Consider the following 12,162-nt stretch of genomic DNA (forward strand, 5'->3'; position numbering starts at 1 on the left):
ATATCCTACAATGCACTTTAGTGCATTCAAGATTTCTAATAGTGAGAAATGCTTAATAGTGAGAGACTGGAGCAAAATTGTGAACGATCTCAAAGAAGTACTAGGGGGCAGCAATCAGAAGCACAGCCCACGATTAGGAGACAGGTTCATCTGCATGCTCCAACTTGATGAAGCAAGAGTGCTACACATGTTTTATGTTATTTTACCTGAGAGAGAGCAGCAGGAGTGATTAGCTAGCTAGAAATGAGTTTGAAGATGATGATGTGCTACACTATGACTATGATGATTAAATAGCTAGTGTTGGTGGTAATGACTATGATGATTATTATTAGCTAGTGTTGGTGGTGATTAGATAGCTACCACAGCTAGTGTTGGTGGTGATTAGCTAGCTAGAATGAGTTTGACGATGATGATGTGCTACACTATGACTATGATGATTAAATAACTACTGTTGGTGGTAATGACTATGATGATGATTAAATAGCTTGTCCTGGCGGATTAGATTAAAGTGGAGGCAACATGTGGTGCACATTGAAAGTACTACTAGTCCAAACTAGATCAAGTTTGGATTAGTAGTATACTTTTGACATGCACCACATATTGCCTCCACTTGAACCTAATCCACCTTCATTTGACACACTGTTATGGACATAATGATATAAACCTCATAATTGATATTGTACCAAAATTTGTATAACGGCGTATAAATACACCCAAAATAAAAAAAATGAAAAAATGAATACTAGTGGAGATGGATAGTAAACACGCTGCTACTAGCTAGATTAGCAGCAGCGCGGGAGATAACACACGCTGCGGCTATGTGTCTTAGCAGTAGCGCATGTAGCACGCGCTACTACTAAGTAATAGCTGTAGCGCCTTATTAGTAGCGCGGTGCCCCGCGCTACTAGTGGGCATTAAACCAGCGCTACTACTAGGGTTTTCCCTAGTAGTGTAGGGAGGAGGGAGGAGAGAGGAGGAGGAGGGAGGAGGAAGGAGGAGGGAAAGAGGGACTACCTCAGTGGAGGAGGAGGAGCGTCGGCGGCGGTGACGGACGGCGGGGGGTGCGGGGGGGAGAGTGAGAGTGGAGAGGGAGAGTGGGGGCGGACGGTTGGGGAAGATAGGATGGCGTTTAGCAGTAGTGCGCTTCGTGATAAAGCGCTACTGCTAAACAACATAGCAGTAGCGCTTTTCAGCAGAGAAGCGCTACTGCTATGTAGCAGCAACGCTTTATGCAAAACGCGCTATTGCTAAGGCTAAGAATGCAAAAAAAAAACCAAAATACATTGGTCATCAATGATCTTTTTGTATAGAATCTAAATTGTCAATAGGAATCTTCCCCGATTTAAGAACCGGCGAAGAGTCTTATTGCGGAATACAGATCCTGCACATAGAGTTCAATGAAGACCAAGTAGCACGGGTGGGGAAAAGCGCTGCTGCTAAGTTAATTAGCAGTAGCGCGTTTGCAGTACCGGCGCTGCTACTATACCTATTCTGGCGGCTACGTCGTGGCAATTGTAGTAGTAGCGCTGTTTTCACCTAGCGCGCTACTGCTATGCGGCTAGCAGTAGCGCGGTTTGTTTCAGCGCGCTACTGATAAGTAGCAGTAGCGCCTTGTTTTAGACCGCGCTGCTGGTAAGGTTCTGTGTATAACCTTTTCCCTAGTAGTGTGAAACCGTCATTGCTATGGAAGATATAGAGCCCTTCTTCCATCATCCTCTCCCAGTCACCTAGGCAAGAGAAATGCATGATGTACAGATTGTCATTTAGCAAGTGAATTTTCACCTTTTTTAGTAGGCCATCCGCATATTCTTGTAGAACCAAAATGGGCCTAAGAAGTCCACCCTTTTAGCCGACAATCTCACCCTTTCTTTTCAATTCATGAATGGGCCGCCCCCCAACAACAAAAATAAAATAAAAAAAATGAATAGGCCGCCCTGACTGCAGCCCATTTAAGCGCCGTAAGGGTAACCGCGTGCTTCCCGCTTGCTATAGCAGCTCCCCTCGCTTCTCGTGCTGGTGACTGCTGCCCCCCCCCCCCCCCCCCCCCCCCCCCCCCCGCCGCAGCCTCAGAGCCCGCAATCTTTATTAGCCCTGCCGGCCGTCGCCTCAATGCTAGCGGTCATCAACACCGCAACCTGAGAGCTTGGGCATAATTCAGTTGAACTTTGCAACTCTATGCTTAAACAATACAAATTACAGAATTGCAAAATTCAATCTCCAACTTCCATAAAAATCAACCGAAAATCCGACATTTCATTTTGTCTATGCATTTCAATTGAACTTTGCAAGTCTATGCTTAAACAATACAAATCTTACACACAACTCATCCGTTTAAAATAAACTTAATAAAAACGTCTAACCATATACACGCAGTAAAACGCGGTGGTTTTTAAACAAACATCCTACTCCACACACGAAGCGCGTGGAACAGATCGAACGGCCTCGGCCTCGGGCCGGACCGATCACCTGAACGGCGCCCGTGCGGCGGCTTCGGCACACCAGGCGCCGGGGGGAGAGACGGCCTGCGCGACCCACCAACCCCGGGCACGGGGCCCCACCGCCCAGCCGGCTGACGATAGCGCGCCGGGTTGCGCTCCTGTGGCGGCGGCGGCGGCGGCGCTGCTGACCGGCGCAACTCATCATCCGGTGGCGTTCCTGGGGCGGCTCCCTCCTTGCCGTCGTCACCGCTCCTCCGTCCCGTTTCGTAGCTCACCAGGGCCTCTCCGGCCTCCTCTGCTGCTCCCTGGCGAGGCAGCGGAGAGAGAGGCGCAGATGGTCTTCCTTATCGGCGATAGGGATGTTCCTTTGCCGATCCTGGGAACTGAGATGGTAATGTCGAGAGGGATGCGCACCAAGTCCAAGCGGTCTCGCCTCAAACGGTGAGATGTTGAGAAAGAAGATGACCACAAGCGTGAAAGCAAGTGAGAGCTTCATGGCTTGAGGCTGCGTGCACCAAGTACAGAGGAGTGAGAGAGCAAGGCCAGAGCTACATGCTTATATATAACCCCATACGTACCGGCGGCTGAGACTGGGCTGGGATTACAGAAAGACTGACCTTATGACAATGTGAGAATTGAGCAGTCCTGCCTCCTTCATGGTTGGGTGAGTCAAACCGCCGCGTAGTTTGATCCATCCTTTGTCTGCATTATATACCGCCAGAACAAGGGAATCGAAGGCTCCTTGGTTGTTCGGATGCCGCGCTCTCTGTCGCTAGCGACCAGCCACAATATGCCTTCTTCTTTCGTCGCTGTTGACTCCGCCAATCATTCTTGCATTGCACACGATTGAAACGCATAGCTGCAGGGAGATTTTATTAGTACTAATAATAGGTAGCAGGTGACCAGCTCCATGATTATGGTGGACATGTTACACCTTATTTTGTGCAAATTGGTTGGAAAGCTAGTGGAGTAGCGGTTAATTACTGTCGTTTTTTCTAGGAAGTTTATAGTCTCTCTTAGCCCATCCGCAAAAGTTTAATATGGGGCAAAAGAAATTTGGTTTGGGGAATTAACACCCATCTTCCTGCAAAAAAATTAAAGTAAATAATTCACACCCATCTAGCCCACCCACCATTTCCTTTAGTTTTTCAAAAAATAGCTTTTCATTCCCCATATTTTCCTCCTGTGTCTCGTATTTACTCTAGCAGAGACAACTCTCCTAAAAATGGTGAAACTATAGTGCCGCACGCAATGGCGGAGCTATGTTGGTTGCTTGGGGGGGGGGGGGGGGGCTGTGGCCCCCCAACATTGAACCAACGAAGGAAAAAATATTGTGAGGGCTTAGATTAAAAGTATTTTAGCTTTTGCCCCCCCCCCAAAAAAAACTCTCATATTTTGTATTTCACCCCCAGCTGATTCTGTCTGGCTCCGCCACTGGCCGCACGTGCCCATTGCCGCTGTCGTGCACCCCACCGTCTATGGCGTATCTGCAGTCCCACGAGTCGTAGACCCCCATCATCTCCATTGAACTTTATTTTTCACCTTTTCATCTTACCCATTGCCTTCGGCCACAATGGCACTTCTCCCCGGCGGCGCTCCTCCCCCATTGTCCCCAGACACGAGCAAAGCTGCACCACGTCAAAGGAGCAACTACAGAGGGAAAACTCAAGTACATGAAGAAAGTGTACACAGAAAGATGGTTGTCAGCTGCCATTGTCCATTCCAAAGAATCCTTGCGTTTTGAACCACACCATCCCGCCGGAGAAGGGCGAGGAGAATAACCCGTTTAGACGAAGAAACACCCAATCCACGGCCTATGGAGGACGACTCCTTCGTCACACACTTACACCACGCTTTATGAAATTACTTGTCGATCATCTATCCAATGCCCCTAGCTTATAGACATCATCTAGTGGCGAGAATTTATCGTTGATTCCGTAGAAGGAAGAAGGAAGGAGAATAAAATGAAGAGAGGACTTCCATATGAGATCGAGTAGGTTTGCGGAGTTAAGTTTGGATAAGGAGCTAAATGGACAAAAGTTTAATTTTACAAAATATGAATAATTAAAGGATGGGGCATAGGATGGATAACTTATGGGGATGGGCTAAAGATGCCCTAAGAGAAATAGTAGCAGATTCGTCATATTTGTCCTTCATAACACATATGTAGCCGGTTCCATAATGCTTCAGAGGCCACAGATACTGTGCGCAAACATAGAGTTGCCATAATGTAGCCTTCATATTTTTCCTGCAATTAGGACCCACATGTCATTGGGTCATAAATTCTCTCTAGCGTATCACACCAACTTAGATCAAACAATGATAATAACTCAACAAATAGTATTACAAACATTAATGCGAATACAACAGTTAATCCAAATTAACAAATATTATTACAAACCATAATCAATGAGATTTGTTCGTTGTTGGAAGAAAGGTTCACTAGTGTGCATGTCATCAGCAATTCGAAGGAACAACCAGTTGGTCATGCGTAAGCGTCCCCAAAACACGTATGGAGGGAAGGTACAACCCAACACATGGTAGTCGGGCATGAGCCGCTCGTGTCCGGTGAATTTGTTCCAACAAATGTCGCACGACCAACTCGCGATCATGGACGCCGCTCTTCCTTGCGGTTGATGCTATCCATTCAACAACCATCAATATTACATCGTCTTATTCGACATCCATCAGCTCACTCTTGGACTCGGAGCTCGAATTTGATGATGAATCATATTTTTTTAGCTCCAGCATCAGATTCATCTACACATATTGTGAATCATATGTCATCTGCACGAATCTATGAGTCACTAAACTAAATATAGAAGAAAAGGAAGGAGAAATTGTAACATCCCAAAATTCTAAATTTTGAAATGTTATATTAAATAAATAGTTTTGATTGATTGTTTGATTGTGGTGTGGTTGCTTGTGTGAAATTGAGTGAAATTTGAAACTTTTTGAAAGTTAAATGAGAGGGAATAAAATGACTTTCCTAAACTTTCATTTTTGCATTTATGATTTCCATGAATTAAAATTCATTTCATCACAAAACCCTAGAGAGAAGATGACATGACTTCTCCCATTTAATTAAATAAAAAGGGTTTTGAAAAGATTTGAACTTTATTTGGAAATATTTCCAGATTCAGAAACTTTAAGCAACTCAATGATTTTCATGAGAGGAGATAAAATGACTTCTTCAAAACATATGAAATATGAGTTGGAAGTTTAAAAGAATCAAATTTAAAGTCCCTTTGAATTATTTTCAATTTGGAGTTATTTGGTTTTTATTCAAATTATTTTTCTCCAAAAATAAAATATATGGAAAATAGGGTAAAATGATTCCCTACAATAGAAAATTGGAGAGAAATAAATTTGAAATAATTTGGTACATTAAAATAATTTTATTTGGTTTTTAATGAACCAGCAGGACTCTTTGCTTTATTTGAATTTGTGCGCATTTTATTTGACTATAGAAAAATGTTTATGTCGTAGGAAATCTTTTTCCAAAATTTTGGGCATATAATATGCCTATTTAAAGTTTTCCTTTTATTTTCGTATTTAGTTTTTCCTTTTCTGTTTCTATTTAAAAAAACTGCGCGTGCGCCTGGAACTAACTGTCGCCCACGTACACAGCATAGTGTCATTGGGCGCACAATCATTTTTTTCTTCTCTCCTAAATGGGCCAGGCCCAGCCAGCCTTTTCCTTTCCAGATCTTTTTTCTTCCTTTGGCAAAAAAAAACTGCAGCGCAATACGCGCGGCCGGCCGAACCGCATGAGGCCTTTAGGCCCATGCGAGACGCCTCCCCTGTTTCTTTTTTTTCTTCTACTTTTAATCCCATATTGCCTAGCCTTGGATCTCTAAACCTCTTTTCCACCTATAAATATAGACCCATAGAGCCTAAAAAATCATCTGATTCGGGTTAAATCAATATTTTGGTTTGACTAGATTCACTAAAGAAAAATATGTTTTTCTTTCTGGCGGGACTTCTGAAAGTTGTCTTCTCTCTCCGAAGTCATTTTTTTCTCTACCTTATAAAGGTATCTTTCTTCGTATTTTTTTATATATACTCCCGTAGCTTATTATTTCTAGACTAGTACGATAGCGTAGAAATCTTTTAGCAATAGCTCTTTTTCTTCCGTAAAACAGTTTGACCCTGATTTTTCAAATAGCCATAACTTTTTACTCGTTCATCCAAATTAGACGAAACCAACGCCAATATTTTCGTCTTGATTCCACCTATCTATCAAATAAACTTTTTGCAACTTTTAAATTTTGAAATTTGTTCAGATTCATATTCAAATTTTTTTGTTCATAACTTGAGTTTTATAACTCCGATTTAATTGATTCCTTTTTGAAAATTGAAGCTCTTGATCTAAACTTTCTGATAAGACCAAATCCCTCAATTTTGGTGTTGTTAGAAATTGTTTTCTGTTGCAAGAGTTAATTGCTTGTTTTCGAAGTTTTTCGAGATCTTTTCTTCGATTCTTTTGCATGAGTGCTTATGTATGCAATTGCTTGCTCACGATAGATTGAACGCAGTGTGACGAGTAGAACTATCAGCAGTTATGAGTGCGACGAATCTTCATCAACAGTACAAGGCAAGTTCACACTTTGATCATATCCCTTTATTACCTGGTTTTTATGCATTAGTTTCGACCCTCAAACATTGCATGAGTAGGTTTGATAACATGTGGGTATTGGGAAGTAGTTGATGAGATAGGAAACTATTGTCTTATATCAAACCCCGGGTATATACGTTATGCTCATACTGCTTTGCTGGTTTTGAGAGAATTCATGAAAGATGTGAGAGTTGTTGTTAATTAAGGTTTAACTTAAGGTGGCTACTTTAATACACATCTGGGTGGATTGGTTGGGGCACCCTGGAGCACCCAGTGGTTTGCCCGGGCACCTGGAGAACCCAGTGCTTGCCCAAGGGGATCCCGGAGTACCCGTGAGATCACTCTATGGATTGCCACCCAGGCTTAAAGGGATCATAAGATTATTCATGCTAGAAACTTCCCTGTGCAGCCACAAGCCATTATGGGCTCTGGCATAGATGAGTAAGTTGTGGGAATCCTTTCCATGATGGGCTAGCAGATGTAGGGGATTGTAGGTGTACCGGCCTATCTATCGGTTAAGGGGACCTCTTCGGAAAGAGTGTGTCTCGGTCATCCGTTTCTCAAACATCATGGAGTGCGAGCAATTCAATGGAGAAGATCGAGTCTTGTGGGGAAAAGTGCGCAAACCTCTGCAGAGTGTACAAACTAATTATGATTAGCCGTGTCCCCGGTTATGGACATCTTGAGTATCTGGTACTTGAATTGTTGATTTGATCTCATCACTTTACTTAATTATTTTGTTGGGTTATAATTATTAATAATTTGGGATTGAGTTGGAGGAACCTTCTCAATATTTTCAACAAACTTTGTAGTTAAATAAAATATATTCCTTTGTTGTAGGGAAAAATTGGCTTTATGCAAAAATTAAACTTAGAGCCTCCACCAGCCAAATATGCATGTAGTAATAGCCATTATTCAGCATTGCTCTACAGTGTGAAATTGCCAGTACATTCAATGTACTGACCTGTTGGGGAACATAGTAATTTCAAAAATTTCCTACGCACACACAGGATCATGGTGATGCATAGCAATGAGAGGGGAGAGTGTTGTCCACGTACCCTCGTAGACCGAAAGTGGAAGCGTTATGACAACGCGGTTGATGTAGTCGTAAGTCTTCATGATCTGCCGATCCAAGTACCGAACGCACGGCACCTCCGAGTTCAGCACACGTTTAGCTCGATGACGTCCCTCGAACTCCGATCCAGCTGAGCTTTGAGGGAGAGTTCCGTCAGCACGACGGCGTGGTGACGATGATGATGTTCTACCGACGCAGGGCTTCACCTAAGCACCGCTACGATATTATTGAGGTGGATTATGGTGGAGGGGGGCACAGCACACGGCTAAAAAATCAATGATCAATTGTTGTGTCTCCAAGGGGTGACCCCCTCCCCGTATATAAAGGAGTGGAGGAGGGGGAGGGCCGACCCTCTCTATGGCGCGCCCTAGGAGGAGTCCTACTCCCACCGGGAGTAGGATTTCCCCCTTCCAAGTAGTAGGAGTAGGAGTCAAGGAAAGGGGAGAAAGAAGAGAAGGAAGGAGGGGGCGCAGCCCCTCCCCCTAGTCCAATTCGGACTAGGCCTTGGGGGGCGCCCATCCTCTTCTCTCTCTTTCCCCTAAAGCCCAATAAGGCCCATATACTCCCCGGCGAATTCCCGTAACTCTCCGGTACTTCGAAAATATCCGAATCACTCGGAACCTTTCCGATGTCCGAATATAGTCGTCCAATATATCGATCTTTACGTCTCGACCATTTCGAGACTCCTCGTCATGTCCCCGATCTCATCCGGGACTCCGAACTACCTTTGATACATCAAAACACATAAACTCATAATATAACCGTCATCGAACTTTAAGCGTGCGGACCCTATGGGTTCGAGAACAATGTAGACATGACCGAGACACGTCTCTGGTCAATAACCAGTAGCGGAACCTAGATGCTCATATTGACTCCCACATATTCTACGAAGATCTTTATCGGTCAAACCGCATAACAACATACGTTGTTCCCTTTGTCATCGGTATGTTACTTGCCAGAGATTCGATCGTCGGTATCTAATTACCTAGTTCTATCTCGTTACAGGCAAGTCTCTTTACTCGTTCCGTAATACATCATCCCGCAACTAACTCATTAGTTACAATGCTTGCAAGGCTTATAGTCATATGCATTACTGAGTGGGTCCAGAGATACCTCTCCGACAATCGGAGTGACAAATCCTAATCTCGAAATACGCCAACCCAACAAGTACCTTTGGAGACACCTGTAGAGCACCTTCATAATCACCCAGTTATGTTGTGACGTTTGGTAGCACACAAAGTGTTCCTCCGGTAAACGGGAGTTGCATAATCTCATAGTCATAGGAACATGTATAAGTCATGAAGAAAGCAATAGCAGAATACTAAACGATCAAGTGCTAAGCTAACGGAATGGGTCAAGTCAATCACATCATTCTCCTAATGATGTGATCCCGTTAATCAAATGACAACTCATGTCTATGGCTAGGAAGCATAACCATCTTTGATCAACGAGCTAGTCAAGTAGAGGCATACTAGTGACACTCTGTTTGTCTATGTATTCACACAAGTATTATGTTTCCGGTTAATACAATTCTAGCATGAATAATAAACATTTATCATGAAACAAGGAAATAAATAATAACTTTATTATTGCCTCTAGGGCATATTTCCTTCAGTCTCCCACTTGCACTAGAGTCAATAATCTAGATCACATCGCCATGTGATTTGACATCAATAGTTCACATCACCATGTGATTAACACCCATAGTTCACAGCATCATGTGACCAACACCCAAAGGGTTTACTAGAGTCAATAATCTAGTTCACATCGCTATGTGATTAACACCCAAAGAGTACTAATATGTGATCATGTTTTGCTTCTGAGAGAAGTTTAGTTAACGGGTCTGCCATATTTAGATCCGTATGTATTTTGCAAATTTCTATGTCTACAATGCTCTGCACAGAGCTACTTTAGCTAATTGCTCCCACTTTCAATATGTATCCAGATGAAGACTTAGAGTTATCTGGATCAGTGCCAAAACTTGTATCGACGTAACCCTTTTACGATGAACCTTTTGTCACCTCCATAATCGAGAAACATATCCTTATTCCACTAAGGATAATTTTGACCGCTGTCCAGTGATCTACTCCTAGATCACTATTGTACTCCCTTGCCAGAATCAGTGTAGGGTATACAATAGATCTGGTACATAGCATGGCATACTTTATAGAATCTATGGCTGAGGCATAAGGAATGACTTTCATTTTCTTTCTATCTTCTGCCGTGGTCGGGCTTTGAGTCTTACTCAATTTCACACCTTGTAACACAGGCAAGAACTCTTTCTTTGACTGTTCCATTTTGAACTACTTCAAAATCTTGTCAAGGTATGTACTCATTGAAAAAATTTATCAAGCGTTTTGATCTATCTCTATAGATCTTGATGCTCAATATGTAAGCAGCTTCACCGAGGTCTTTCTTTGAAAAACTCCTTTCAAACACTCCTTTATGCTTTGCAGAATAATTCTACATTATTTCTGATCAACAATATGTCATTCACATATACTTATCAGAAATGTTGTAGTGCTCCCACTCACTTTCTTGTAAATACAGGCTTCACCGCAAGTCTGTATAAAACTATATGCTTTGATCAACTCATCAAAGCGTATATTCCAACTCCGAGATGCTTGCACCAGTCCATAGATGGATCGCTGGAGCTTGCACATTTTGTTAACACCTTTAGGATTGACAAAAACTTCTGGTTGCATCATATACAACTCTTCTTTAATAAATCCATTGAGGAATGCAGTTTTGTTTATCCATTTGCCAGATTTCATAAAATGCGGCAATTGCTAACACGATTCGGACAGACTTAAGCATAGATACGAGTGAGAAACTCTCATCGTAGTCAACACCTTGAACTTGTCGAAAACCTTTTGCGACAATTCTAGCTTTGTAGATAGTAACACTACTATCAGCGTCCGTCTTCCTCTTGAACATCCATTTAATCTCAATGGCTCGCCGATCATTTGGGCAAGTCAATCAAAGTCCATACTTTGTTCTCATACATGGATCCCATCTCAGATTTCATGGCCTCAAACCATTTCGCGGAATCTGGGCTCATCATCGCTTCCTCATAGTTCGTAGGTTCATCATGGTCAAGTAACATGACCTCCAGAATAGGATTACCGTACCACTCTGGTGCGGATCTCATTCTGGTTGACCTACGAGGTTCGGTAGTAACTTGATCAGAAGTTAAATGATCATCATCATTAGCTTCCTCACTAATTGGTGTAGGAGTCACAGGAACAGATTTCTGTGATGAACTACTTCCCAATAAGGGAGCAGGTACAGTTACCTCATCAAGTTCTACTTTCCTCCCACTCACTTCTTTCGAGAGAAACTCCTTCTCTAGAAAGGATCCATTCTTAGCAACGAATAACTTGCCTTCGGATCTGTGATAGAAGGTGTACCCAACAGTAACTTTTGGGTATCCTATGAAGACACACTTTTCTGATTTGGGTTTGAGCTTATCAGGATGAAACTTTTTCACATAAGCATCGCAACCCCAAACTTTAAGAAACGACAGCTTAGATTTCTTGCCAAACCATAGTTCATACGGTGTCGTCTCAACGGATTAGACAGTGCCCTATTTAATGTGAATGCAGCCGTCTCTAATGCATAACCCCAGAACGATAGTGCTAAATCGGTAAGAGACATCATAGATTGTACTATATCCAATAAAGTACGGTTATGACGTTCGGACACACCATTATGCTGTGGTGTTCCAGGTGGCACGAATTTGTGAAACTATTCCACATGTTTTTAATTGAAGACCAAACTCGTAACTCAAATGTTTGTCTCCGCGATCAGATTGTAGAAACTTTATTTTCTTGTCACGATGATTTCCCACTTCACTCTGAAATTCTTTGAACTTTTCAAATGTTTCATACTTATGTTTCATCAAGTAGATATATCCATATCTGCTCAAATCATCTGTGAAGGTCAGAAAATAACGATACCCGCCGCGAGCCTCAACACTCATCTGATCGCATACATCAGTATGTATTATTTCCAATAAGTCAGTTGCTTGC

This window comes from Aegilops tauschii, chromosome 2 (assembly GCF_002575655.3).
Source record: "Aegilops tauschii subsp. strangulata cultivar AL8/78 chromosome 2, Aet v6.0, whole genome shotgun sequence".
NCBI lineage: Eukaryota > Viridiplantae > Streptophyta > Magnoliopsida > Poales > Poaceae > Aegilops > Aegilops tauschii.